This window comes from Aythya ferina (assembly GCF_964211825.1).
Source record: "Aythya ferina genome assembly, chromosome: 5".
Lineage (NCBI taxonomy): Eukaryota > Metazoa > Chordata > Aves > Anseriformes > Anatidae > Aythya > Aythya ferina.
Window position 1 is genome coordinate 44,768,529 of NC_140301.1, and position 27,994 is coordinate 44,796,522.

The window sequence follows — 27,994 nt, forward strand, 5'->3', positions numbered from 1 at the left end:
CAGATGAGCCAGCAGCAATTCCCCAAGCAAACTGTGCAGTAGTTGATAAAGTATCAAAAAGCCTCGGTCACCTCTCTGTACCACATAAGGGATTCTCTCCTGATGCTGAAAGTCATACTAAAAAAGAAAAAAAGATTACTGTTTTTTAAAAAGAAAAAAACAAAAAAGATCTTTTTTTGCCAAGATTACCCACAGTGAGTAATAGCTACCCACACCGTGCTGTGGAGCAGAGCTCCCTTCCTCTCCTCAATGGGACATGGCAATTGCTCACTGCCAGGAGAGAATTCCCTGTCACTGCAATCTGGGGAAAGAGCAAGACAATTGAGCAGTGGAACAACAGCGTAGGTTTCTCACTCTTAACTGGCACCGAACAATGCAGGTAACAAAAGCCGAGCTCTCTGCAGTGCTGAAGGTGGGAAGGAGCAACAACACCAGCAGCTGTCTGGAACAAACTGCATTAGCATAGAAATTAAAAGTCCCTTTTTGAGCAACCTCGTGTTTTTGCTGTAGGCAAACTGAAGAGCTACACGACTGCTTTTGTGCTCAAAGCGCTGGGTTGGGAAGCGGAAGGACCAAGTTCACGGTCAAGCTCTCCACTCAACAACAGAACGATGCACCTCCTCACTCAGTGCCTCTCTTACATGGGTAAGCAGCAAGTCAGCTTTTATCCTAGCCGTCGCTGATCAATTTAGGCAGCATATCCTCTGGGACTCTACTACAGTAGCATCCCACTCAGGGAATACACAGAGAATTGCTATTGCATTATTCCTTGGGGGTACGATTTCACATTGATTGATTCACTGACAGATTAGAGAGGATGCAGCAGGCAGACTCGGTGTTTTTCTCCACAGCGACAGCTGTACACATCCTGGCTTATCAAGGACCCGTGCTTTTCTCTTTTGGCTTTAGTCAACTGATTTTACACCGATTCTGGAACCATGAGAACAGCCACCATGTTGCCAAACGCCAAAATTCACACAACCCTGCAGCCCACTCACAAGCAGCCAGAGTTCAGCCAGGAGTTTAACAAAACCTATCCCAGAATTTGTTGTTTAGCACACAGTTATGGAAACTGGCCCACAGCATGGGCCTCAGTGGCACACCAGTTCAGACAAGGAGCCTGTAGGCATACACCTACAGACAATGAGAAGAATCTTTTCAATCCAGAACAGCATTTATTAATTAATGCATTAATTCATGCATTTAAATCCTTTAGCTCAAGAGGAGCTTAAAAGAAACAATGGCACAACTTCAACTGTAGTTCTGCAAGCAGAGCACAAAGCCACCTGAACCTACAGAACAAGGGATATGGTTGGATTTTTATCCAGGTTGCAAAAACAAAGCAGCTGGACTATTCTGACCTGAAAATACATCCACCTTTCACGTTGCTGTCCTTTTTTGATGGCAAGAAACCACGTGAGAGTAACTCTTACCAGCAGCTGCTTCCCATTTTGCAGAATTCCCCTCTAACCCCTTCACCTTTTGGTATCAGCCCAATGCAAGCACAAAACCTCAACACCCTGGAACAGTACTCCAGTGCTTCAGAAGCACGGACATCAGTGAAGCAGCCTCAGCTTCTGAGTCCCCCTGCAATAAAACCCTCATGGTCAGCAGCATTATGGCAGGAACACTTTGCTGGCTCACCTGATCTCACATCTGGAAGAAAGCATCAACAAACTCACTGTGCTCCCACCACCTCCAGGGTTGCAGTGGAGAGAAGCATTTCAACAAGCAGTGTCAGAGCTGCTGCTGGCTGAGGGCTGCCTTAAAAATATTCAGTATGCTAAGATGTGTTGTGTCCAATTAGCATCACAGCAGAAGCACATGGGTAATAGATTTTGCAGGCAGGAAAGCTGCTCCTGGAGAGCAACCAATCAACAGTGGAGGAGGCAGGCACAAGGCCTTCTTCCTTCTCTCCTTCCAAGAGAAAACCAGGGCAGCGTGTAGCCAGCTTTGAGGAGCAGCATTTCACGTGGGCTCTGGGACCCAGCCCTCTGCAGGAGGCCTGGGCAGGCCAAACACTGCTCCTCAGCCCTCCGCAGAGGCTCAGCTTATCAAAGGGTGTTTTTCAGGATGACTGTCTCCTTCCTCGCACAGCCAGATAAAGCCACAGCACTGGGGAGGGGCTGGGTGAGGCCAGAACCTGTGATTTAGACACAGCCCGGTGCAATTAAACATGCCGCAGCCGCACTGCTCCGTAGGCGCTGCGAGCTTCACGTGCAGCAGCGGCGCCTGGGAGCAGCTGGCCTGCTCTGCCAAGCCTGGTGCTGTGCAGAGTCTGCACCAGGAGTAAGCAAACCCAGCCTGGTGCTGGCTGCCGCAGCAGGTCACCGTCATTCCTACCCAAACCCCCACGGATCTGGCGTGTGGACTGTCTGCTCCCCTTCCCTGAGCTGCTGCTTGGGTTTCCTTTACCTCGGTAACCACGGCAGGGGCGCACCAACACCTTCAGCGCGCTGCCAGAGATGTCTCCCATGGAAGAGCAGAGGCGTGAGGAGTGGCGCTTCTGCCTGAGAAAGCTCTGTGCTCCCGAGGCTCCAGAGGCAGGCAGGCCGGGAGAAGAAACACCAAATGCAGCCTTTTCCTGAATAAGACAGCGAGGTCAAACAGCACAAACCCATGCAGTTGCAGAGGGAGCTCAGTGCCCCTTGGCTCAGAAGCAGCTGACATACATCAGGACAGTCCCATTTTTCAGGGCAGTCTCATTTTTGCCTTTTAAGCCCGTGATCCAGCCCTGAAAGCCCTCCTGCACCGGCTACGCTGACAATCTCTCCGCCACCTCCTGCAGCCAGCAGGCCCCTTAGATACGAAACAAGTCTGACCTGATTCAGATTGATGTAAAGAAAATTTCCACCAGCTACAAACGTAATATGAACTTGGTAAGTCTGAGTTTGCTCTGAGCACAGCACACAGGTGCAGACATCGCCCATCGCAGACTACAGGAGCAGCCTCTCCCTGGAGGCACCCCACACTGCGGTGCTGCTCTGGTCACCGAGCCATTTGCCTCCTGCTACAGCCCCGAGAGCACCTTGCTCATCACCAGCACTGGAAACCGAGCCACCTGCACCGCACACGCCTCCCTCCCACTCACCTGATGAATCAGTGTTGCAATACAGCACTGAGAAATTAAATTAAGTACCATGAAAAGATTAGAGCAGTAAATCCTCCTTTCGGTTACATTCAAGTAACACCACGATTAAATCATTCCTTCGCTTCGCACTCTCTGCTTCTGCCTCGAACAGGCTGCGGGCAGAGCAAAGGCCTGCGTTTTTGGCCTCAAATCACAGAACTGCCATCCCTGCCTTGGGCAGTGGCAGCACAAAGCGACCCCTGGTGCCCCACCTGAGCCCCCCGCTGCCCCCACATTGCTCAGAGCTCTCCCCGCTGGGCTGGGGACAGCATATGTGCAGGGTCACCTGCCACCCCACCGAGCAGAGAATGCCTGTTCTCTGCTTTCATCAGGAAAGCTTGCCACACGCAGAGAGGAGCTGCTGCAGCACGACTCAAGGCTCATCTCATCTCCCTCCCCGTCACACCTCTGGGGACACCTGCTGCCAAGGAAAGGTGGCAGCTGGGGACAAATCCAATGCAGGAGCTGCTCTCTGCTGCACAGACCGTGCTCAGTATCACCATCCTGTGCATCAGTGTGACAGAGGGCAGGAAGATTTTGAGCAGAAAGATACCACCGCAGCTGGATGAAGCGAGGAAGTATCAGCTTCAGACATAGCTTACAGACACAGCTTCCTCTTCACTTATGTTCAGCAATTACAGAACTTGAGGTTTGTGCAGCACTCGAACAACATGGTTTCTGACCCAGCAGACAATTAAGTTTGCGCTTACATGTTTGTATCTCCAGAAATGCCGCCTTGCTTCATCCAGTTCAAGCCAAAAGTGTTCCCAAACTCAGGTCTACAATCTACCTGGCTTACGGACAGCAGCGCGTATGGTCTCCAGCACAGTATCCTTCTGAGGTCCTACAGGAAAGGTAATTACCACCCTCATTTACACTTAAGCAATTAATATCACTGGAGACAGCCTCCTGTTTCCTTGCCATCCTGGCAGAAGTACCTTACAAACAGACTCCACCAGGCAGATGTGCCTGTGGGGCTGAAGAGGCGAAGTTCCCCTGAGAGCCCACAGCCCCCCACGTGCCGGCCGCTCGCCTCCACCCAGCCCCAGGGTGCTGGGACCCCCCCCTGGGGGCACCCCGCAACTCCCGCTGCCAAACCCCAACCCACAACAGGAGCACGCTGTACTGAAAATCAGACAGCCTGCCTACGCAGGGGAGACAGGCTGGCTTTGGGAAGAATGGGTCTGTGGGGGTAATTGGCTTTAGGGGTTATTTTAGGGATGAAGGCTTTGGGTGGCATTTCCTTGGGGGGTGGCTTTTGGGAGGGATGCAGCCAAGATGAGGCTGGAGGTGGGGGATACCCAGCGTGCCTTACCTGGCCGGGGCGCCCCAGGCCCCGTGCGGTGCCACCTTCAGCACCCTGCACCCCGCCGTGCCGCTCGCATCGCCGCCAGGACACGCGTGGGGAAGGGTGGGGGACACGCGTGGGCCCCCAGAGCAGCGAGCTCGGAGCGGTGGCCGCAGCCGGACAGCTGCTCGGGGGAGGCGGCGGTGGCAGGAAATACCAAAAGACTGATCCAACCACGCTAGGGAGGGAGGGAGGGAAGAAAGGGGGGAAGAGAGGGAAAAAAATAGAAGGGGAGGGAAAAAAGAAGGAGGAAAAAAAAAGAAAGGAAGCGTGCAAAACGCGGGCGGGATCAGCACGGAGCGGGCATGGAGCTCAGCTCCGTTCTCCTCCTTCCCCAGCTTGGTTCTTCCTTCTCCCAGACACAGCAAGAGGCTGAAGCCAAGGCAAGACCCAGGGCAAATAAAAGCAAGAGCCCTGAACAGCAACGAGGCACCCGCAGCCCTATGCAAGCAGACAGCTGCCCTTTGGGGTGAGGGAGCAGAAAAGCCACCCCTGGGAAGCCCCCACACAAGAGCCCTCCAGCTGCAGGAGCGCTCGGCCCCAGCACCCAGCCACGCGTCTGCCCCATCGCGGTGGCTTGAAGGTGCCCGCACAATATTGAACCCTGAGGCAAAGACAGGCTCCCAGCCCCATGTCTGTGGCTGGAGCAATAAAATCAAGCTGGTAGCAAGCACGGACCCCCAAGCCCCTCTAGATAAGGTTAACAGCCAGGTTGTGACAGCCCTGGCTGCAGCCTGCCAGCCCCCCGCGGGGATGTGGCTTTACAGGCGGTACCTGGCACAGCACCACAATCTCCGAGCTGCACAGCGACACGCAGGTCCTACAACTCAATGCTGGACTGAAAACGGGAGGTGAAGCAGGACCTCTCTCTGGGAAAGAGAAACCAAACGTCCACCCCAACCTGTGGCGGCAGCAGCAGAATCAAAAGGCACCCAACTTTCTGAAAGCAGTATCACATGAGGGATAATGTGACCAATACGCACGTCTGACTTTCGTCGCTGGCTCTGAGTCACCCATTCACAGCTGAGCCCGCGGTGCAAAGTGCAGCGTGAAGCTCAGACTCACGCTTCTGAAACCAGAAGTGTTAAGCCAGATGCCCCAAGTGCTCCGCTAGCCTGTCCTCTACACAGCAGCTGGATCTGTTTTCTATTTAGCATATGCAGACCCCAAGCTGAGACCAAGACCCATCAGCTATGACACTCCTCGTGCTGCCCAGCAAGCCAACTTCCAGTTCTGAAGAGCAATGACTCTCATAAATGAAAACATCTCCCAGACTTCAGAAAGAACCTGGAATTCATCCAAAGCTTCAAGCTCAGCTTGGACAAGGTCGGTTTCTCCCATCCACAGCCTTTGGCCAACTGACAGACTACAGGGGCTCACCATGCATCATTTACACCCATGTACCTAGTGTTAGCCAGCCGAGGCAGCTGATCTCCTGGGGAGCTTGGCAGGACACAGCAAAACTCACTCACTGTACCTAGCTGGAAGCATTCATGACATTGGAGAGAAAGTTCAGCATTTATTTTCACTCTTTCCTAGAAGTTCTAGCACAAGACAGGACTGTAAACAGGTCATAAACTAGACTATAAACAGATCAAGCATGCTGGGGCTGCCCTCTACGCTCAGAGGAACTGAGACCAGCCCAGTGCCCTGCAGAGCACACCCACGCTGGAAGCTGTGGGCAGAGGCACCGACTGCCCTCACCCACAGCAAAGTGCCCAGATCTACGCGTGGGGACCAAGTCCCCAGCCCCACCATCTCTTCTCCAGGTAATGGGCCAGAGAGAGAAAACATCCAGCTGAGCCCCACAAAGAACAAGCTCAGGAACCTCTCCACACCCCCCTACTACTCAAGGAGCTGCCCTGGGCCTTTTCTTCCTATTACACGACCCCCAGAATCACAGGTAATTATTAAATTCACCTGTGGCCATAGCGATTTCTGCCATGATCTGCAAGGTGTTGAGTGTTATCAAGATTCTAGCTGCCTTCAAGATGGTTGGGATTTTGTCCTAATCCTCACTGTGGTTGTACCCTTAGGGTAAGCTTGAGTGGCATGGTGGGGCATGCAGGTGCCAGGACCCTCTTGTCCCCCCAGCTCAGGGCACCAGCAGGAAGAGCCACTGTGCTGGAGGTGAAGCAGCTTGCCCCTGGCTGCTCCAGGCCACGCCACACCAGGCTCTTCTGCATGTCCCCATGCCCTTCATCCTTCTTCTTTTAGGGCTGGCTCACTCATATGTAGCCAGGAAGTTTGCCAGCACCTTGCCTGATCCAAATGGCTTTTCCACTAAACCATGGGTTTGAATCAATCCTGCTGTCTGCATCCAGAGTAGCTTTAGGCCAGCTTTGGCAGCAGATGTGGCTCCTTGGCTACTGTGATATGGAGGTCTCAGTACAGCATCCTTACATGAGTCACATCAGGATTCAAAGTTCACTTCTCAAAGACTGCACTTTTAAAAGTTGGTGGTATTTTGGCTAAAGCTTTCCAGTAAAATTATTTTCTCCTCGGGAAATCATTCCACAATTATTATTTCACCTGCTCACTGCCAAATCACCACACGGAACTCATTTGATAAAACCTGAGCATGCAAAAACGTTCCTGTCAAAACAGCTAGAGGTCGTGGTAAGGCATACACTTAATGCTTTCCTGTACGCTCTAGGACGATGCATGTGACATCAGGAAATAAACAAAGCAAAAGGTTTGCCAGCTAAACTGCAAATGATTTGTAAGTCAAACTGAACCATTAGAGCAAACTGACATCAGACTGATGTTTTGCATCATGTGGCCATGGCATTTCTGATGTGGTCCAGGGAGCCCTGAAACTGGATTCGCTGTGCCTTCAGACCTTGCACCAGTTGTGTCCTCAGACTCTGGGTTAAACAAGGAGAGTTACACCCACTGCTTCCCTGCCCATCTGCCAAAGACAGGACTTGGGCCCATGCTCTCCTTTATAAACCCCCCACAGAAAAGTGGGGATGCTGAACCACACAAGCACTGATATTTTTAAAGACTGCTTTCCACAGCCCCCTAGCGTCTGTTTGGTTAACAGCTATTCAGAAGACAACGCATCTGCTTGGTCCCTGCTGATGATGATTACCCCGCCTGCACCGTCCGTGCAGCTGTACCTGCACTGGTCATAAAACCCTCCTGCAGGAGCTGTGGGTTACAGAGCTCATGGCCCCAATGTCTGTGCTAACAACACCTGAGCTCCCTTGCTGAAAGCACATTCATCAGTGTCCCAGATACGATAAATCCCTTTGACAAGAGACCTCTGACGGATGTACCCAGCAGTTAGGGCTGAGGTCCATTTTGGCTTCACTTCTTTGCAAGAAACCAGCCCTCCTTTGAGAGGGTTTGCAGCTGTGATATTTTTCTTTTTTTTGTGATATTTGCCAGCGTTCACAACACTTACCTTTCTCACCACGGCAATATAACTCCGTCCTAAGAGGGCTTGTAAACTGGTGTGGACTCTACCATAAATAAGGGTAAGGAAAACAGAAAAGCACAATAAGCTGTAATTGTAGTGCTGGGAGAGTGAAATCAGAGTGACTCAGTTGTGTTGCTCCAGACCTTACAATCCAGAGTGTAATAGTCTGGGCACTTAAAAACGACATCTGATGTATTTTTAAGACAATCCTAGGAGATGTGTGACAACACAGTATCAGTGCTGTTTAAAAATTGTGATAAAGGGAGACAGAGAGTTGAGTTGCAGCAACAGACATCACTCAGTCCTTTCAGGTTAGCAGCCTACCGTTTACTCTAGGAAATGACTACAAGACTTTTCTCTGCATCTTCCTCCTTGAATCCTTCACCTTTTGCTAACTGCTGAGCTCCTTTTCCCCCAAAGATAGATCACCTATGTGAAATGCAAATGCACACTCATTTTGCAGTGTCCATGAGACACACGTATTATGCTTTCCTGTATCTCACAACATATCTACAACAGTTTTACAAGCTCCTGCTTATGATTAGAAAGCTTATTAAATACCATAAAAGCCATCAGATATATTTATTAGCCTCCATTAAAATGGAAATTGAGAGGAACAATCATATTCATATCGTTATAATTAGTACAAAGTCTCTATAGCCATAACCACATTAATCAGACATCGTATGAATGGCTGTTAGCATTGCAAGATACTTGCCCTTAATCCCATGACAAATAGCGAGACAAGAAGCAGGAAGCTTTAAAACAAATGAGTTAAAAAAGAAATTAATGAACACGAATCTTTATCTTTAGGCATAAACTTCAACATAGCGGTATACAATTAACAATATGAAGATCACTTTTTACCCGCATGCGTTTTCCTGTGCAAAGCTCCTTGGCAAAAATATTTGCTGCCATTGCTGGATAGAGCAGGAGTTCCTTGTTAACAGGTAAGTGCTGTGTCCGTTTAAAGCTTAAAAAAAATGAGTCCACAGCGAAATGTTTGCTTATTTTACATTTTGAAAAACAGAGCTACTGCTAAACCAGGTTCCTAATTGCAAGTTTGCTAGAATAGGTCTCTGGGGAAGTCAGAAAAAATACAAACAGCTCCCTGAGAGCTGCTGGAGATTGGAGTCCTCTTGTGGCAAAAGGCAGAGGAAATTTTTCAGCAAACGGTGACTGCTGAAAGTTGGGGCTCTACACGGAAGGCTGCATGGTGAATAACAAATACAGGGAATATCAGCTTGGCAAAGACTTTCACATCACACTGCAGAGCATAAAAGCAGCAGCACGAAGATTTCACAGCTGGCAGTGGGCAAGCATCAAAAGGAGCAGGATGCCACCGCGTTTTGATACTGCAGGCTGCACTTCTGTTTATTTTAGCAGCTCGTGTCTGTTAGTGTGTGTTCCCTACTGAGATGATGTTTCTGGCTGCTGTTTTTTTCCCTCTGTCAGCAGAGGTAATTTTTCCTGAGTGTTTCAATAGTGAGAATTTTTCTCCTGGCTAATATATTCACCTTGCAGTACTGCAAGCCAGCTCCTGTCCTTCTTCTTGTCAGCCTGCTGCTGAGTTGGGTGAATAACACAATCTGAGTATCGTGTTTAGATCTCACTGCTCTGTATTTTATCTTTTCTGCTGCATTGTTCTCTACTTGCAGTAGTCCCTGTGGACTGCCTAGAGTTCAGCTTAGGAGACATTCTCTGTGAATTATGGATGTTGGCCATGCTGGCGCCCTGCCTGTGTCATTTCAACTACTTCTACCCAGCCCTCATCCTAGAGAAGTCTCTTCTGATCTTAGTTATCTGACATTAAAGGAGACTTCTTGGGCAGATCTCACCTTCCCTCCTGTCTCAAGGAGGCTCGCCCTCAGGAGTGCTACGTGAAGGGTGTGCTGTGAGGTAAAACTGCTCTTGCATACACCTTGGTCTTGCTACGCCTGAAGTCAAAGGAGGCTTACTTGTGACTACCTGAGCTCCTCATTTCTCACTGCTCATTTGAAGGATGTTCAAATCATGCACCACAAACCTATTTTGTTTTCCTCAGAGTGTCTAGGATAGGAAATGAAGCTGAATATTGCCATTATGGCTCTGGTGTGAAAAACAGATTAAAGATTTGGTTTGGTAGCCATCAATCTGCTCCTGCAGGCCTGGGTACTAACTAACTGCAGCCCAACACGCTGAACTATTTGGTAAGCAACACTCCTTCTGCAGCTAGCAGCGGGCTGGAAAGCAGCCGGGACATCCACGATCTGACAAACTGTCCAGTGAAATGTGGGCTGGATTTCAAAACCCTTGATAAGACAGGACATGAAACCAATTTGCTATTCAAAAACATTCCAGTAGCCTTTGTTCTTGGTAATATTTCCAGCTAATTGCTAAGCAAGCTAGCTGTTACAAAGCCTGGAAGGACAAAACTAAAACATAGATGTATATGTAAACAGACGCATGCATGCATATGAACATGTATGTAGATGAACTTTTTGCGTGGCTGGATCAGATTGCAACACCCTCATTGGTATGGATAGCTGACATGTTTCTGAATGATCACAGACTTCCTCAACAGCTATTGGGAAATGTCCATATACAGTCAAATTTTAAAAACTTTTTTTTTTTCAGTTTCTTTTTCTTCCTGTTCCAAATAGACTTTGGAGCAGATGCCAACAAGCTTAATCCGTCTGGACAGAGTGCTGTTGTCATGCAGGAAACATCACAGCGAGGAAAAGCATAAACACATCTCTTTCTAAAAGGTTTGATTATTAGACTCACAGACCCAGACACATGGATCTTCACATAGGCCACTATCAATCTCTCTGGGCTATCTATTTTCTGACTGATTGATACTCTGTCCATAGATAGATCTGGATCCAGGCAGACTGTCACAGCTTAGTTCTGCTTTGCTCATTACTTTGTTCTCTGCAGAGAGGGGCATTTTGACTTACAGTCAACTGAATCTAGTTTCTGACACCCAACGCATGCTATTGATCTGGAAGTCAGGCCAGACAGTCACAGGTCTGATCTATCAGTAGCTTTGCAATAACACTACATCGTATTCCGAAGCTTGTGGCTGCTTCCTAACGTTACAGGATGTGTTTGTTCTCATACTTGACCCCTTTTATTTTGCCTGACTCTTGAGTCATTCTCACAGCCAGCTCATCTCCAATAAATCACAGAACCTCTCACTGCCTCTTTCTTGCTCTTCTCTCTGAAATCCATCTTCTGTCTACATCTGTGATCAAGCAAAAAGTCTCCTTGATTCCTGCAATTAATTTTAAGGATTCTTTATTATTGCTGTTCCTTTCCTTGAACAGGACACCTGCACTTGCCACAGGGGCTTGAAGGAGACTGGGAAGAGAAAGAGTACAATGGCATTTTTTGCTACTGCTGAAGGACACGTGGCTTACTGGTTAGGCAGCACAGAGGACTGCCAATATTTTTTCCACCTTTTGCTTCAAACAGGGACACCTGTCCAGTGTTCCTGTCACAGATTAAATGCAGAAGTAAAACAGAGAAGAGTAAAGCCTGAAGAAAAAAACAGTTTCCCCCCCAACAGATCTAACATCATCAAAGCCCATACTCTGACTTACAGCCCAAAAGGGCAACACACAAAGGTTTCTTCCAGAGCAGAAAGTCCACTTCTTTTATGCCAGAAAGGACCTGATTTGAGCCCAGAGCCACTGACTAAATCTGTGCTATTGAAGTCCCCCAAGGGCAGTCTGGCAGAGGAGGGCTGGATTTAGCTACTAGTTGAGTCCTGACACTATGGAATAATAGCCTGGGAAGTATGAGGTCACTGCAGAGAGCTGTGGATATTTGCTCCATCACTTTGCAAATAAAATTATTAATGTCCCAGCTGCTTTCAGCCCCAATGACCTTCATTGTTCTACTGCAATTTATAATGCCTCCTGATCTGCTCCTACAGTGAGATCAGGCTTGCTGTGGTGCATGGCTTTCTCATACTATGGCTACATTGGCAAGTAGGAGCAGATCTGTAGGGTGAGCACTTGGTGTTGAGGGTGCAATATCCACACCATTTGCATTTCAGAGGGCTGGCTTTGGACTAGCTCTAGATCAGTCCTACCAAGTCAGCACCCATCAGCAGCTACAGCGCATCAGGTATGCTCCTAGAGTACATCTCCCACTGCTGTTTCACTGAGAAGGAATCCCAATTCGTGTACTCTGAGACTGCTCTGGCTATGAATCAAAGAGCAGTAAATAAAGATGACCAGGAGGTTTATCTCACAACCACATCGCTGATCTGCCTGAAAAAACGAGTGACATCTCTGAGATACGAGCAGGATGCTGACTGAAGAGATACTGAGGGGGAAATACTGCTGAATACAAAGAGGCGGGTTTTAGCACAACGTGTCACCTTACCTACTGGCTGTTAGCAGGCAATCCCCTCGATTACCTGGCAGGGAGGTTCAGGGTCCTTGTTCCCCGTTCATACCTAGGGGATGGCGGCAGTCACAGCGCACCCCAGAAGCAGAACCCGCAGCTGGGGCACCCTGGTCCCATACTCCTCCCAGGCCTCCGCTGAGAGCAAGCCAAGCAATGGGGCCAAAGGCTGCTTTTTTCAGTCAGCCACTGTCACTGTTTTTATGCTACCGTTTTGAAGAAGAATTGTTGTAAATGCGGCAGCCATCCACTTCAACTCTCATGCTAAAGATACAGGGATTAGAAGTGAAACCGACTCCTTCAGACAAATGTCTTCCTGAAAAAGCTGTCCATGAGAAACACACCACAGGCTTGAGCAACAAATGCTCTCTGTGGTTACACAGACCTGACTACAGGATGAGAAGGGTAACGTTGGTCATGCATATTTGAATGAAAGCAGAGTTTGAGACCATCTCTTGCCACCCAGAACAAGAAACCCTCAGGGACTCCGTGACATGCGATTCGTCTTTGTCCCACTTCCCACTAGGTCCCTCAGTACAAAGGAGAGTTGAATAAAGAGAAGAGTAGGATAAAGTATTCTCTTTAACTCAAGAGGAGACAAATACTCACACTTAAATATGAGCTAACTTTGCAGTACTTTGCAAAAGAAGTTTAAGTAATCCTTGGCAAAAGTGTTACATGGAGGGTTTTTTGAGCAGAACAGAACCCAAATAGTTTCCTGGGTGTGGGATCACAGTAAAACCCTAAAATTCAGTCTGTTTTCATCACAGCCATGCCAAGCATCTCAGCCAATTGTGGTTTTGCAACAAAACTCCGTGCTCCTCGCAACTCCGTCAAACTTTCCAGTGAAACCAGATGAAACTCAGCAGTTCTGGACTCAGCCAGAGAGCTCTTAGGAGGCGGCGGCAGCAGCACATCGACAAGGCTCTGCTGGGTAAAGTCAGAGTGAATTCCTGCCTACAGACTGACGTCAGCTAGGGGGTTGCAGATCATTATCTGTTTGTTTTTTTTTTTTCTTTTCTTTTTTTTTCTTTTTTTTCTTTATCTGGGAAGATTCTGTTTAAGTTGGATCACTGGATTATGTCAAATGGGTTGGTAAAGTTTAGGGATACTCAGGCAGAACGGTTTTCTCTCAAATACACCTCACTTCTTACAAACCTGCACATGTACACACAGTTTCTCCCTGAGCAGACGTTACTTTTCACAAAATTAGAGGGCTATCATCTGTGATGAGTACTAAATACTTTCAAAAAGCCTATTCTGCAAGCTGGTGCAAAGCACAGAGCCCAGGGGAGAGAAAGGAGGGCCTGGTGAGGAAATAAACAGCCTCTTAAGGCCATTGCTGAGTTCTGCTACTGAATTTCTCTGTGCAAACCTTTTACCTGCACACAGCTCTTCACGGCACAGAAGGCAACCTTTCCCACAGACTTTGTTTACCTACATTTTAAACTCTTAACATCAGTGGATGTTTTACCACATCTAGAACTGCAATTATTCCTATTCTGATATAAACAACATTTTATTTCAGTCCAGTACTGCACATTATCACTGGTAGAGAGAAACACAATCACTGACTTGTACTTCTCTATTGCTGTATTGTGGCTTTATTAGATTTTTCCCTTAAAAAACAAGGAGTTTGTGGAAGTGCCAATGAGTTTTTAGAATGGAAGATATTTTCTAAAACTCAAAGGACCTGCAAAGAAGAAATGTTACATCTCGAGAAGACAAAAATGAGTCAGAAAAGGTGTCTGTTTCTGTGTTTAGGCTGTTGGCTGTCTAGGGAAAGAAAAACTAATAAAGGTTCTGTGCCTTTTTTAACAAGAGAGCCAGTAAGATATACCCTAAATTACGTACCTCTAAAAGAATAAGGCCAAAAACTGGTGGTAATTTATTTTCCCCTATCCTCTCTGTTTTTAACAGAAATAAAAGCTTACTTGGTATGGGAGTTGTATGCTTGGGAGAGGGAGGCTGTGGGTGGAAATGTAGGGGAGTGCAGGACTCTCGATTCTTACCCAAAGCACAGGTAAATGGCAGCAGCTCCAGAAAACACACAGGAGTTGACATCTGGCAGTTGTTTGGCAGACTCTCAGCTCACTTGCAAAGGAAACTCTGTTCTGTTAAAATGGGAAGAGACCCTTCTAAACACAAAGTGAATATAAAGAGACACCTGTGAGCTTGTCTATGTGGGTTTTGGTTATCCTGGTCTAAGTAAACGGTTCATGTTAGATGAGGGTGGACATTCTGATATAGCTCTCAGCTGAAGACTGGGTCTTGTCAGGATAGCTTAAAGAATTCATGCAGCAATATAAAGTAAAAAAGGCAAGCCTTGATTTTAGAAATGGAATGCTTTTCTGGGAAGCACTGCTGGTTTAATTACAGAGGTTGCAAATCTCTTCCTTTCCCTTTCTTTTGCAACTATCCCATATCAATAAACCATGTTTGAAGAGAGTCTGAACTGATTGCTCTAATCTATTATATTCCCCTTCACCTGAACAGATGCCAGCTCAGCTGAGGAGTAACTGTACCATCAGTAATCTCTAACTACTTCACTTCTCAAGAAAGTGAACAAGGAAATCAAAGGACCAAAGGACAGGGACATGCCAAAACATTTCCTACAATGCTGAGCTTGAAGGGCTGCTGGTGTGTGACAGATGAATATATTTCAATATTTTCATGTATTTATATTTGAATATAGTTAAACTGTACGGAAGGGGGGAGAGGGCACCAGTTAAAGTCCTGTTTCTGGAAAGGGGCAGAGGTAGGCTCAGCTTTCAAATGCTAGAAGAATAATACTCTGTTACCAGCTCAGCCGGACACCCATCTCAGGTTCTGGAAAAAGGGCATTTCCAAGTGTCCCCCAAGAAGTGCAGCACTGACCTGACAGGTGGACAAGGGTCGTTGGGGTGTATTTAATGAGCCACAAGTGTTCTCTGTGGACTTCTAGTACTTCAGATGCTGAACATTTTACCTTAAAGTGTGACAAGGAAGAGAAGCAAAAAAGGAAACACGGCCAGGTGGTCTGCTGAACTCATTGCACTGCACAGAAATTATGCCACGATGCGCTCAGTTAACTGACTGCTGATAAAAATAGAAATTGTAAAATCACTGAGGTGGGCATTATTAACTGCTCTGAATGAATTATATTCTGTGTTTTTGGAGGAATTGTGTGAGAAGCTGTCTCTGAGAGTTTCAGAGAATAATTACTGCCAGTCTTCTGAGCATCTTGTGATGGAAAAACAAAATTGTGAATCACCTCTACAGAAGCACATAGATACAAAAGACATACTGCCAGCTAGGGCTGAATATAGCTGTCTTCTACCTTCATTCTTCCAGAGCCACCACAACACCCAACAGGTTCACCAGTGCAGAGTAGGTACCTGCTCAAACCCTCACCCAACTGAACAAATTCAGCCCACTGCACTATAAAAATTCCCCACAGCCATACCAAAAGGAGGGCAGCTCCTAACTCTGTGAGAGGGCAGCAGAAACAGAGTTACCACTGCAGGATATAAGGACTTCGTGTGCCTGAGTGTGGGTGTTTTCTCTGAGGTGCTGCAGTCCTGCTGGCCCAGCTGTCTGTCCCCACCACAGTACTCTCATGTGCAAAACAGCATTTTAAATCTCATTCAGCTCACACCAAGCTGAACAGGCCCACAGAGTTGGGCAAAAATGAGTGCCAACGGGACAATCAACGTTTCAGTGTCATCTTCAGTAAAGGCAGCTGCAGTGAGAAGTTTCAAGCTTCAGCTTTAGAAATGCATGTTGGCTACCACCAAAAGATCTCTCTGTCGCCTTCATGCTGGGCACATCTGAGCATCTCAGCTCCTGCAGGCACCTGTGCAACTGTCAAAGTACACAGGGTCAGTCACAAACTGAAATAACTACCTGAAGCAAGGGCCTGAAACCTGCAAGAATTTGCTTATAGGAGTAAATCTTATGTCCCTTAGCAAACCTCCTTGGAGGAGCAGGACTGCTCTGCTGTAGCTGTTTGACTGGTATCACATAAACACTGATTTAGTGACTCTATGTTCCTTCCAACAGTGCTGCTTTTTGAGACCTATTTCCAGTTAGCAGGGCAAACCTTTAACAGACAGAAGGTGGATGTGTGTGCAGTGGAAGGGCAAACTAGAGAGAAATAAACCTTACTAAAAAACATCTAAATCGCAAATTAACTTGGACAGGAAAACAAGCAGTCTCACAGTATTTCATGCCTATTGCTCCTGTGAAGGCAGGGCTGGTGGTTGCCCTTAAAGTGACTTAAAAAGTTAAGAGTCCAGCTACCATGAGGCATGCCAGACCAATTAAAAAAATCAGTGCGGCTCCTCACCAAATGCCATGGCTTTGTGAAAACCCAGAAACTCCAGATGGAAAAGGCCTATCAAGTCAGCCCACTGGGTCTTCGTCCAAGAGTGCAGGATTGTTCCTGGCCCTTGATATATTTTATTGCCCCCACCACCTCACCACCCCCCAAAAAGCCTGGCTACAGCCACGTATTTGCAGCACAAGGCTGCAGCTGCTCAGGGCTAGAGACAGAGACTGGAGCACAGAAATCCTGGAAAGAGAAGCTTTGCTTTTCTCCACACTCTGATAACTACAACCAACCCAAAGCTGCTCTGGGGCTTTTTGTTTGTTTTTTTGTGTTTTTTTTTTTGTGTGTTTTTGTTTTTTTGTGTGTGTTTTTTTTTTTTTTTTAACATTTTTTTTTTAAATATATAGGGCAAGGTTTTATTTGGACAGGCTGCAAGAGGGAGAATTTCTGTCAGATAATATGGCTGGCTCTTCATGCAAGCTGCCCTGGCAAGCCCAGCTATAGCGCAGCAACACTCCCTCTGGTCAGATCCTGAAAGATATTTTCTCTGAGAGCGTTCAGAATCAAATGTGCATTTAACTCTTCTTTCCATTTCACACTCCATTTCTAGTGATTAATGCTTGAAAGCTGAAACAGATGTTTTCCCCTCACAATACCATTCTGATAACCCTGAGCTAAAGGCTGCAATCCTTAGCAGATTAGTGGCTGAAATAAAAAATGGATAAATAAAAGTGGGGAAGATGGGTGAACAAACTCAGGTTTTACTTCAGTGGATAACAATGCACGGTGGCTATGTAATCTCCACGTTAATCTGCCAAAGGAAAGATTAAATGGCAAAGTTCCAGCACTGAGACCTGCAACCCTCATCTGCTGGACCATCTTAGTGTGTGACCACACATCTTTTTAGCACGATGACACTGTGTATACTTCAGGTTTCCAGGTTGTTTGCTTTTTATTAAAGCAACAACAATAGCAAAGTTTCTTTCTTACACATTCTTGTGAGTTTATTTCTACCATTACGTGCACTTGCAGCCACTGGGTGATTTAACTAGGGAAGAGGAAGTTACCAAAAGCATTTCAGTTTTCACTACAGGAACTTTTGAGTGGCTTCTATCAAATAAGAAGACAAATTTTTAGAGAATTCAAAACTATTTTTTATATCCTTTCTTTGAGACCTGGGAAGTCCTTTTGAACAATGAACCTGGCATACCTCTCTAAGTCAAGGAGGAATTTCCAAGAGTCCCCAACCTTTTTTTCTTTACCTGAAAGTCAACAATAAGTCAAATTTTTAAATATTACAAAAAGCTGCATGGCAAAGCTTCCAATGGGGAAGTACCCATCTGTTAATGACATCTCTCACATTGTTGTTTCATGTCCTGGCCATGTCTGCTGGCAGGAGAGGTCACACCAAGCTGCGGTGTATTAAGTTATAGGCAAGATAGACCAACTCAGCTGAGGGCATGCAATTGGAAATAGAGGGGAAAGGACGACATCTGCCACATCAGGACCCTGAAGAGCAGAGAACTGGCTAGATACGTACCAGCCCAATAACTCAACATAGCTGCTAAAACACTCCCCTCTTTAAAGCAGAGGGAAGGCAACATGGATGCCATCACCCAGTCCATTATCCTGCCTCAGACAGCAGCAGATGCTTCTGGGGAAGGAAATAACAACCTGCAGTGAGCTGGTAGAGGATAATCTTACACCTACATCAGTTCACAGCCTGGTATTCGGAGTTAAGGGATGGGCTTAAAGCAGAGTATTTAATATTGCAAGGTGTTCCACTCTGGCTGCAATAATGATAGATTTATTTCCAGCACCCATCACTGAGGCAGGTACCCTAAATATCTCTGCTTTATGTATCTGAACAAGTCTCATAAGACACTTAAAATTGGAGAAAAGATCATTACAAACAGTAACTCAAACTGCCTTCCCCAAGTGGAAAGAAGGACTTTCAGCTGGCAGTGTGCGAACTGTTATTCTTGGTTGAATTCACATTGTGAGCTCCTTGAGGCCTCTTCCATCCCTAGGAAATCTGTGCCAGTTCCGTGCCTGTGGATAATGCATCACAGACACTGAGTGGGAGCCAAGACACCGAGGTCTGTGTGAGCACTTCAAGTCTGCTGACTGGGGATCACCAACTCTTCTCTTTGCACAACGAAGTCTTCTTTAGGAAGAGGAATCATCTTTGCACACAGAGTCCCAGCTCTCCCTTCTGTCCTTAGGCCTGAAGACCTTCATTTCGCAAAGAAGACGTTGCAAAAATCATGATGGTGGTGCTCTGTAACATGCTGAGCAAGAAGGCAAACATCCTCTTTTAAGATATGTTCCAGAAATGCACTTCCAAACCCATGAACCCCTTCTTACCACCTCTCAAGAATCATTTAGTTTTGTTAGAGCTCATAATATCGCTTCACTGAGGAATAACACAGCACTGGCAGTTTCCAGGTATTCATTCTCTGATGCAAATATCTCCACGTCTCCAGCCTTCAGGTAGCCACATGAATCCCTGGCTACTACTTGCTTCTAATCTTCTTAGGCTTCTCTTCACAAGGCTGCAGTTAGGACTCCATTTGCAGGCATAAATCCTTCACCTGCACCTTTCCCGGCTCTTCAGTGACACCTTCTGGGACTAAAATTACCAAGCCAATCTTAAGTTTTCTGCAGCTGTTTTTATCTATGCGCAGGAGTCAAGTGAGATATTTGGGAGCTAGTTCCCAAGAAACAGTGAGCACAGAAGAAACGTTAGCCAAGTACGCTGCCGCCGCCTGTATGCGGCACCCTGAAAAGTGAGATCTTTCCAGAGACTGGATAGGAGATGAGTCCCAGATGGCCATAAATCTGTAAGATTTCACTTCTCCCAGCACAAATTCATTTCTTGAAATTGCCCATGGGGTGGGGTGGGGTTGGGTTGGGGGTGTTACACTTAAAGAGCTAGATCCTCACAGTAGGAGCAGCAAAGATGAAGGTGGAATTTTATATTAATATATTTTGTTAGTGAGAGTGATCTCATCTTTGCTTGATGGCAAGTTTTAAAGCAGCTGTGGTGTGAACTCCGAGGTGTAATGCTTGCATTTCACTGCGACAGAAACACTTTAAAGGGCTGGGCTGCTGCTCCCACTCCCCTGCAACTCCAGCTGTGGAGCAAAGTGGGAGGATTCCCCAGTCACAGAGGAAAACTCCTCCTGGTGCACTGTCAGGGAAGATGAACAGACTGTGCTAGGCAGGCTATTAGCTCACTTGAACAGGCTGGAGCTCAGCTGAGAATGAGACTGCATTTACCAACAAGCACCGCGAGCATTCGTGCATGTACAGCCAGGGGCTGGGTGATAACGTACAAATTTACAGCCGCTCAGAACAGAAGGAACATCTGATTTTCCTATGTGCATAGTGTATCTGAAGTAAATTTACCTTTGATCTCACTGTGCTCCATCAATGATCTACTCAGTATTTTCTGGCATTTTCAATCTGGCTGTCCTGTTTAATTTACTGATCTACAACATAATATCAAACCAAGCACCTTGGTTCTCCACGCCTTGTGCAGCCACCGACTGTTTTGCAGAAAGAACACACAGCGGATGAAAAAAAAAAAGACTTAAAATCTGTGACAGTCTTCAGGTTTGGCACACAGAGTGCTTTCCTCTGACCTGAACAAAAGGGGAGCCAGGAGAAAGGCATCCCCTCCAGTCAGGGCAACGAGCAGTAAGGCGATGCTGCCATAGATACTGCACTCCTGAAAGTGGCGGGGCAACACTAGCAGTACATCAGCATGACCTGCTCTAGCATGTTGATGAATTAAGCTACTCTGCATAACTCCTGGCCCAGCACTCATTTTCCTGAAGCAGTAGGGATTCCCCATAAAGGAGGTGTAGCACGCGTGACACATCAGAGCCTGAAGAATTTACTTGTTATAAATGGGAGAGCTGCACAGCCGAAAGCCACCGACAAGGTTGGCAGTATGCAACATAAACAACGTGATTTGTAATCGAAGCAGTAAGTTGTCGCTCACAACCTCTCCTCTACACTAGTGTATAAATGATCCGTGCCTTTCTGATGGAGAGATGCTAATGCAACCCATGAATCATGCATAGTTTAAAACAAAAAGAGGACCAAAGAATAGCTGTGCTGTTATTCTGTTATTATGCTGTCCTCTCATTTCTTCTCTGTAGCAGGCAAAAGCTGACCTCTGTCTAGGTGTTAAACTTACAAGATATTAAGTATGCTGCCATAAACCTGCAAAAAGAGCGTGTGTGTTTCTGTTAAATGTGTGCCCCTGGAGCAAGGTACAAACTCTACATGCTTCTTTCCTGGCTGCTGTTTCTAATCCCAAAGAGTAGAGTTCTAGGTGTGTGTGTTCATCACTGCATACATAAATTGTTCCATCAGCATCAATTACTGCTTGGGGTCCTGAGTAGGTGAGCTCTTGCCAAGTAGATGGGGCTGAGACTGGGATTTGTCCTCTTGCTGGGGCTCTTGGTTTGGGCACTAAAGAAAACACTGACCCGCAAAACCTCCCAACTTCCCTTTCAAACTAGAGGATTATCTCCCTCTTAGGAATCCTAAAATACATATTCTGGGTACAAGCCTGATTTTTTATTACTTAGACAAGATTATCTATGGGAAGTCACAGGGAGCATTTCCTGAGTATTGTGTTCCTTCAGTATAGCAGAGCTTACTGCACACTTGAACACAGTTTGCTGCCAGCCAGGCTTTCAGGGTTAAAAGACAAAGACCACATAAAATGTAAGTCCTTGCGACAGTGAGAATTGCTCAGCAAGAATATTTTACGGCCTTTTCACTTTAAAGAGAGATGATCTTCTGATTGCTCTTCACCAAGGATACTGAGGCAACCTGGCCCGGCTGGGGCCCCACCCTGCTGGATTCTTTCTGTACAGATGCAGAACGAAAGCAGCTCTTGACAGCAGAACATTTCCAGTACAAAAGAGTAACATTAACATTTGCAGTCATCGAAAATTGCTCCCAGCTCTCCTAAAGGGCTCCACACATTTTTTTTCTAGGTGTAAAGTGTCTCCCTGCCCTGCTTGTGGGGACACACTCAGAATTTGGGCAGCTCACACTGAGCTGCCTCTGCTCACCCTGGACCCAGTGAAGTGTGTGCCACTGTCACAGGGCGTTAGCCTGTCCACGCGTATTCTGTGCCTCTCAGAGCTTTGCTGCACATTGCTCACACGCACCGGCCTTGCCCCTGCTGGCCAGCACAGCTCCCTTTACGCCAGCTTCTTCCTACTCCGCTTGGCTACCTCCTGCTTACAAACCCGACTGCCAGAAACCAACTGGGATGGATTCAAAACAAAAGCCCAGGGGACGGCGCTACGTTTGCACAGTCACGCTCCCGACTCTTGCAGGAGGCGCATCCAGAAATGCCCCATGCACTGAAACTCAGCCGTGCACAGCTGGAGGCATTCACACGGGTGCTCTCCTGGTCTCTGCTCCAGGAGGGGAAGAGGGACTAGAAAAAAAAAAAAAAAAAAGCAGCAACTACCTGAAGATTCTCAACCACTCAACCAGGAAAAAATAACATCCTGCTATGAAATCAATGGAACTGCAGTTTTAAGACGATTTGATCTTGCCTCCAATCATGGAAGTAGACCTACTCTTCAGTGACAGTTTCCCAAACCATGCAAAATGTTTCCTTATAAGAACTCTCCCTAGTCTTTCCTCCACTCTACTCTTGAGCTGAAAAAAGCTCATTTGAATCCCCTTTGCTGAGCAGCTGCTCTTGCAATTGCTGCTACAACTGCTGGATTGCCCTCCCCAGAATCACAACGCGTGGCTTTGGGCTTTTCACTGTTTATTTGTCATTTAGTTCTGCCTTCGTGCTTCCACGCTGGGCATCACGCTCGCACAGCTGCCTGGCACAGCCCCGCAGCCCGGCCCAAACACCTGGGCACCTTTTCCACCGCCCGGCCTGGGCCTGGGCTCCGCATCACCTGCTGCACCCTGAGGATGCAGTGCCATGTCACAAAGGGCTGGGGACGGCCCCAGAACACTGGCCCCAACGGCCACACAGCCCTGCCATGGCTGCCCGTGCTGACAGGGAGGCTGCTCAGCTGCCTGCTCCTGCTTCAGCCTCAGCTCTGGACACAAACTCCACCAGAGGAACTCAGCTCCTCTCTCCTCTCTCTGCAGGCCCTACCCTTCAATGGCTCTCAGCACCCTACAGCACACTGACCCAACTGAACCGTGGCACGCTCCTGCCCGCTCCTTGCCACCACGGAGCCAGACAATTCTCCACGCCCTCCAGGACAGGTAAGATCACCCCAACCCACTCCCACATCAGTCCACAGGAAGAGGGAAGGTGACAGAATCGGGTTGGGACAGAAGGAAACCGCGGCATCAGGACAATGGGACACGGACAGCCTTGGTGAGTCGCAGGTGACCCTCGGGCACAGAGGCTGGGGCAGCCCGTGGGCACAGGGGGATGCTGCTCCGTTTGTTCCTTCTCTTCTTAAAGTCAGAAAGAGACGGCGATGGGACCACACCACAGCACAATCCTGACTGCTCTCCCATTGAGAATTCAGCTGGAAGGAAGAGCTGCCAGAGCTCTACAGGACAGGTAAGATCACCCCAACCCACACCCAACAGGCTCTCACAGCATGCAGGAAGGTGACAGAATCGCATCAGGACAGGAGTAAACCGTTGCATCAAGACGACGGGGCACAGACAGCCTTGGTGAGTCGCTACAGACCCTCGGGCACAGAGGCAGGGGCTGCCCGTGGGCGCAGGGGATGCTGCTCCCTTTGGTGCTTCTCCTCTTTCAGCTACAAACACACAGTGATGGGACCAGATGACTGCACGGGCCTGGCCTCGCTGCCCTCAACCACTCAGCTGGAAGGGAGAGCTGCCAATGCTCTACAGGACAGGTAAGATCGTCCCAGCCCATACCCGGCACAGCCCACAGGAAACAGGAAGGTGACACAAACAGGCCAGGAAAGCAGTGATGGCTCCATCAGGATGACAGGACACGAACAGCCTCGGTGAGTCGCTACAGACCCTCGGGCACGGAGGCAGGGGCTGCCCATGGTAAAAGGGGGATGCTGCTCTGTTGCCCCTTCTCTTATTAAAGCCAGAAACAGACGGCGATGGGACCAGCCCTCAGCACACTCCTGGCCTCTCTCCCCTTCAGACCTCAGCTGGAAAATGTGTCAACGCTCTACAGGACAGATAAGCTACCCCCAACCTATCCCCACCATGGTCTCAGGGCCTCTGGAGTTGGTAAAACATGGATAATTCTTGGCCCACAGGGAGAAAATGGATGGACGGCACTGTTGTGAGGCCGGGACAGCCTTAGGCTGGAAGGCAAGGGCTGCTCCCAGCCACGGGGGAAGGCTGCTGCACTTTGGCTTTCTCTCTTGCAGCTGGAAACACACACGGCGATGGGAACAGACCACGGCAAAACCCTGGACTCTCTGCCCTCAAGAACTCAGCTGGAAGGGAGAGCTGCCAACGCTCTACGGGACAGGTAAGATCACCCCAACACAGTCCACAGGAAGCGGGAAGGTGACAGAATCGGATCAGGACAGGAGTAAACCGTTGCATCAAGACGACGGGGCACAGACAGCCTTGGTGAGTCGCTGGAGACCCTTGGGCACAGAGGCAGGGGCTGCCCGTGGGCACAGGGGATGCTGCTCTGTGTGGTACTTCTCTTTCAGCCAGAATCACACAGTGCTGGAACCAGACCACGGCCCAATCCTGGCCTCTCTGCCCTCGACAACTCAGCTGGAAGGGAGAGCTGCCAATGCTCTACAGGACAGATAAGCGACCCCCAACCCAACATGGCTGGGCTATGATCGACACCTCCTGGCTGTTACTGAGACGTGAGGTGGACGGCACTGTTGTGAGGCTGGGAGAGCCTCGCACAGGGAGCAAGGGATGGCTTCCAGTGCTGCCAGGGCGTGGCTGCTCGGTTTGTCGCCTCCTCTATTCCAGCTGGACACACTGACAGCTAGGGAATGAAGCCATGGCACACTCCGGGCCTCTCTCTTCCAGCACTCCGACGCAGAACTCACCCCGCTCTCCAGGACAGAGAAGATCGCCCCAGCCCTTTCCCCACCTTGCTGTCAGGCTCACAGAGCCTCTCCCAGGGATACAGGGGCTGAGCCTGGCAACAGGCTGGGACTGCTCTTTTTGACCATTTTCCTTTCGCCCCCCAGCACAGAGCCCCGAGCACACCAACGCCTGCCACTGACAGACCCTCCTCTGCCACTGACCTGAAGGCTGGGGCAGCCTTCTACAACCACAGCCACCAAAGGAGCACGAAGCACACAAGGATCCCGGCCCTACCCGCCCATGGGCCTACAAGCACACCAGCGGGCCCCGCACCTATGGACCAAGACAGCTCAGCACGCCTCCGCGCCACCCCACGGCTCTCAAACCTACCTCAAATAAAGCTGCTCATTCACAACCTCATCTGGCTCTGGAAACCAGATTACTCCCTCTTTCAGCACTTTGTTTCTTCTTGGACCACAAAACACTCTGACACGGGCTCTACAGTGCTTAGGCTCTATTCCTTTCTGTCCCACCCTGCTGGTGGGACTGCTGCTCCACTCATTACTCCAGCGAAAGGAGCTTGCTTACAAGGCACGCTCCCTTCCTTGCAGCTCAGTCCTTGTGTCGCTGCAAGCTCCTGCGCTGCCTGGCTGTAGAGAGCACCAGCTTGCCTGGGGCATGCTTGCTACCTGCGCTCTCAGGCACAAAGCACTGTCCTTGGGGGGCCGTCCGGGCACTTCGGAGACATCCTGATGGAAAGTGGGACCCCCAGCCACTGGCACAGGGCGTTAGGCTGTCCGTGCGTATGCTGCTCAGATTTTAGGAGCTCTTTGCAGAGATACGATCAGATTGCTCAAGGGCATGGTGCAAAGCACTGAGACTTGGGGTACAATTACAAGGCCGCTCAGTGGGACTGATTGTGTGCTGTGCCAGAGGGCCTGGGATGGAGTTACACCTTTGGGGTTCATATTTGCCACCCGCTATCACTGCTCAACAGGAAAGGCAGTGTGTTTTTTATATGCTTCAAGAGAAGAGGTGAATGAAGTGTCCTGATTACCAGAGTCCAGTGACCGCTGGGCAAGGTTATCTTTATTTTCTACACAGGTATTGATCGTGAGGGACTGCAGGCTCACCTGGCTCGGGGAAGGACTCCCCACCCACCTCCTGCAGTAAGGCTTTATTACCAGCCTGGAGTAGCCACAAAGCAAAATCCTCAGCAAAGCACCAGCCCTGGAAAGGAACTGAAAAATTGTTTCCTGGCCTTTCTTCAAGTCTCAGCTGCTCTACAGCAACTGCCAGCAAGAGGGCCTCTTCTGCTAGCAGCAAGGGGATGCTGGGACAGCTATCCTAGCAGTAGAGGGCTGAAAGTACCGGTTACATTGACACCCGTCAGCATGCCTAAGCACATCTCCTGGTCACCTTGGAAAACACTGAAGCTGTGGCAAAGACATTGAGCAGGTAAAATGCTCCTACACCAGCGAGCCATGAAAGGCTTTGGGCTCCCCTTCTTACCCCCATCTACAGAGCAGAGCTGGCTGCACACACCTGGGGCATCCTGCAGAGGCTCCGTGACAGAGGTAACCGCCCCATCATCTCTAATTATGAGGCCTGAAGAAACTCAAACATTTAAAGCTTAAAAGCATGTGCAGACATCAAACTTTCCAAAAGAGATGTCGAATAAAAGGCAAAGCTAAACAGAAGATTTAGCAGCAGAAATGCTTTAACAGCTACTGTAGGTCTAGTGAGACTGCTAAGGAAAGACGGAAAGCACATGGATTAAATTTGTTGGCATAAGTCTGGAGACACCAGTTTAGCTACAGAAAACACCATCATCAAGCCTTTGGAAATCCAAAAATGATAGCATTTTAGTACAGAAAAATGGGAAAAAGAGGAGGAAACTAGAAATAGAATCTCAAAAAACAGATACCTGCCTTGTTCCTTACGTATTTGTGGGCTCTATTTTCCCCTTGCGTAAATCAATGAAGAAGTAATCTGCAGTTGCATATCTAAGTATAAAATTAGCTTGAAGTACAGGCTTCGTTCTGATTAAATTCAAGGTGAGTTTAATCACACTGCTGTGTTTGGGCCTAAACCGAAGTCTGCTAAGGCTCTTATAAAAACTACACTGGTATAAAATAGCTGTAAGAGGACAAAATCAGGCACTTCAAGGTGGGGAAGTAAACTGCTACTTCCAGGGAGCTGTTGGACAAACGGTGTTCTCTTTTACCAAGCAATTGCACTGTACTGTGTTATGACAAAGGGAATTTGTCTTCTCAGCCAGTTCCTGCTTGGGTGCCCATCAGCTGACAATGTTTCCAGGGGAGCCAGAGGACAAAATACAGACCAAATTCTGAGGACAAAACCTAAAATGCAGCAAATCCCATGCATGACATTAAAAGACACTTAACGAATGGTATGAAGCGATTCCACCAATAAATGCAGCAGCTGGTAATTGCTCGGGGTTACTCAGGCTGACCAGATATTCCTGGACCCTTCTTACTGGAAATATCAGAATAGCTGTTGCACGTCTAAATCATAAATCCTGCAGCTCAGCAAAATACCTGAGTATGTGCTCCACTCTCAGTGACCTGGAGCCGAGACCAGCCAGCAACCTGGTAGAGGCAGCTTACGCCTTATCACAGAATCACAGAATTTTCTAGGTTGGAAGAGACCTCAAGGTCATCGAGTCCAACCTCCAACCTAACGCTAACAGCCCTCCACTAAACCATATCCCTAAGCTCTACATCTAAGCGTCTCTTGAAGACTTCCAGGGATGGTGACTCCACCACTTCCCTGGGCAGCCTGTTCCAATGCCTCACAACCCTTTCTGTAAAGAAGTTCTTCCTAACATCTAACCTAAAACTCCCCTGGCTCAACTTAAGCCCATTCCCCCTCGTCCTGTCACCAGGCACGTGGGAGAACAGGCCAACCCCCACCTCTCTACAGCCTCCTTTAAGGTATCTGTAAAGAGCAATAAGGTCACCCCTGAGCCTCCTCTTCTCCAGGCTGAACAATCCCAGCTCCCTCAGCCGCTCCTCGTAGGACTTGTTCTCCAGGCCCCTCACCAGCTTCGTCGCCCTTCTCTGCACCCGCTCAAGCACCTCGATGTCCTTCTTGTAGCGAGGGGCCCAAAACTGAACACAGTACTCGAGGTGCGGCCTCACCAGAGCTGAGTACAGGGGGACGATCACCTCCCTAGCCCTGCTGGTCACGCTGTTCCTAATACAAGCCAGGATGCCGTTGGCCTTCTTGGCCACCTGAGCACACTGCTGGCTCATATTCAGCCGACTGTCCACCATCACTCCCAGGTCCTTCTCTGCCTGGCAGCTTTCCAACCATTCCTCTCCCAGCCTGTAGCTCTGCTTGGGGTTATTGCGC

General features: G+C 48.4%; 1 protein-coding gene across 6 annotated transcripts in view; it reads right to left on the reverse strand.

The window, feature by feature from the left end:
* Positions 1–27,994, reverse strand: part of OSBPL5 (oxysterol binding protein like 5) — a 177,902-nt gene that overhangs the window by 131,273 nt on the left and 18,635 nt on the right. The window contains exon 1 of one of the 6 annotated variants that reach the window (XM_084522451.1): positions 5,253–5,421. The exons of 2 other annotated variants lie outside the window; for them this stretch is intronic. The gene's annotated coding sequence lies outside the window, so the exon portion shown is untranslated. Of the gene's footprint in view, positions 1–2,415; positions 2,439–3,840; positions 3,975–4,445; positions 4,581–5,252; positions 5,422–27,994 lie in introns of those variants that run through there. 3 more of the 6 variants (XM_084522450.1, XM_084522454.1, XM_084522453.1) reach the window with 3 other exon arrangements.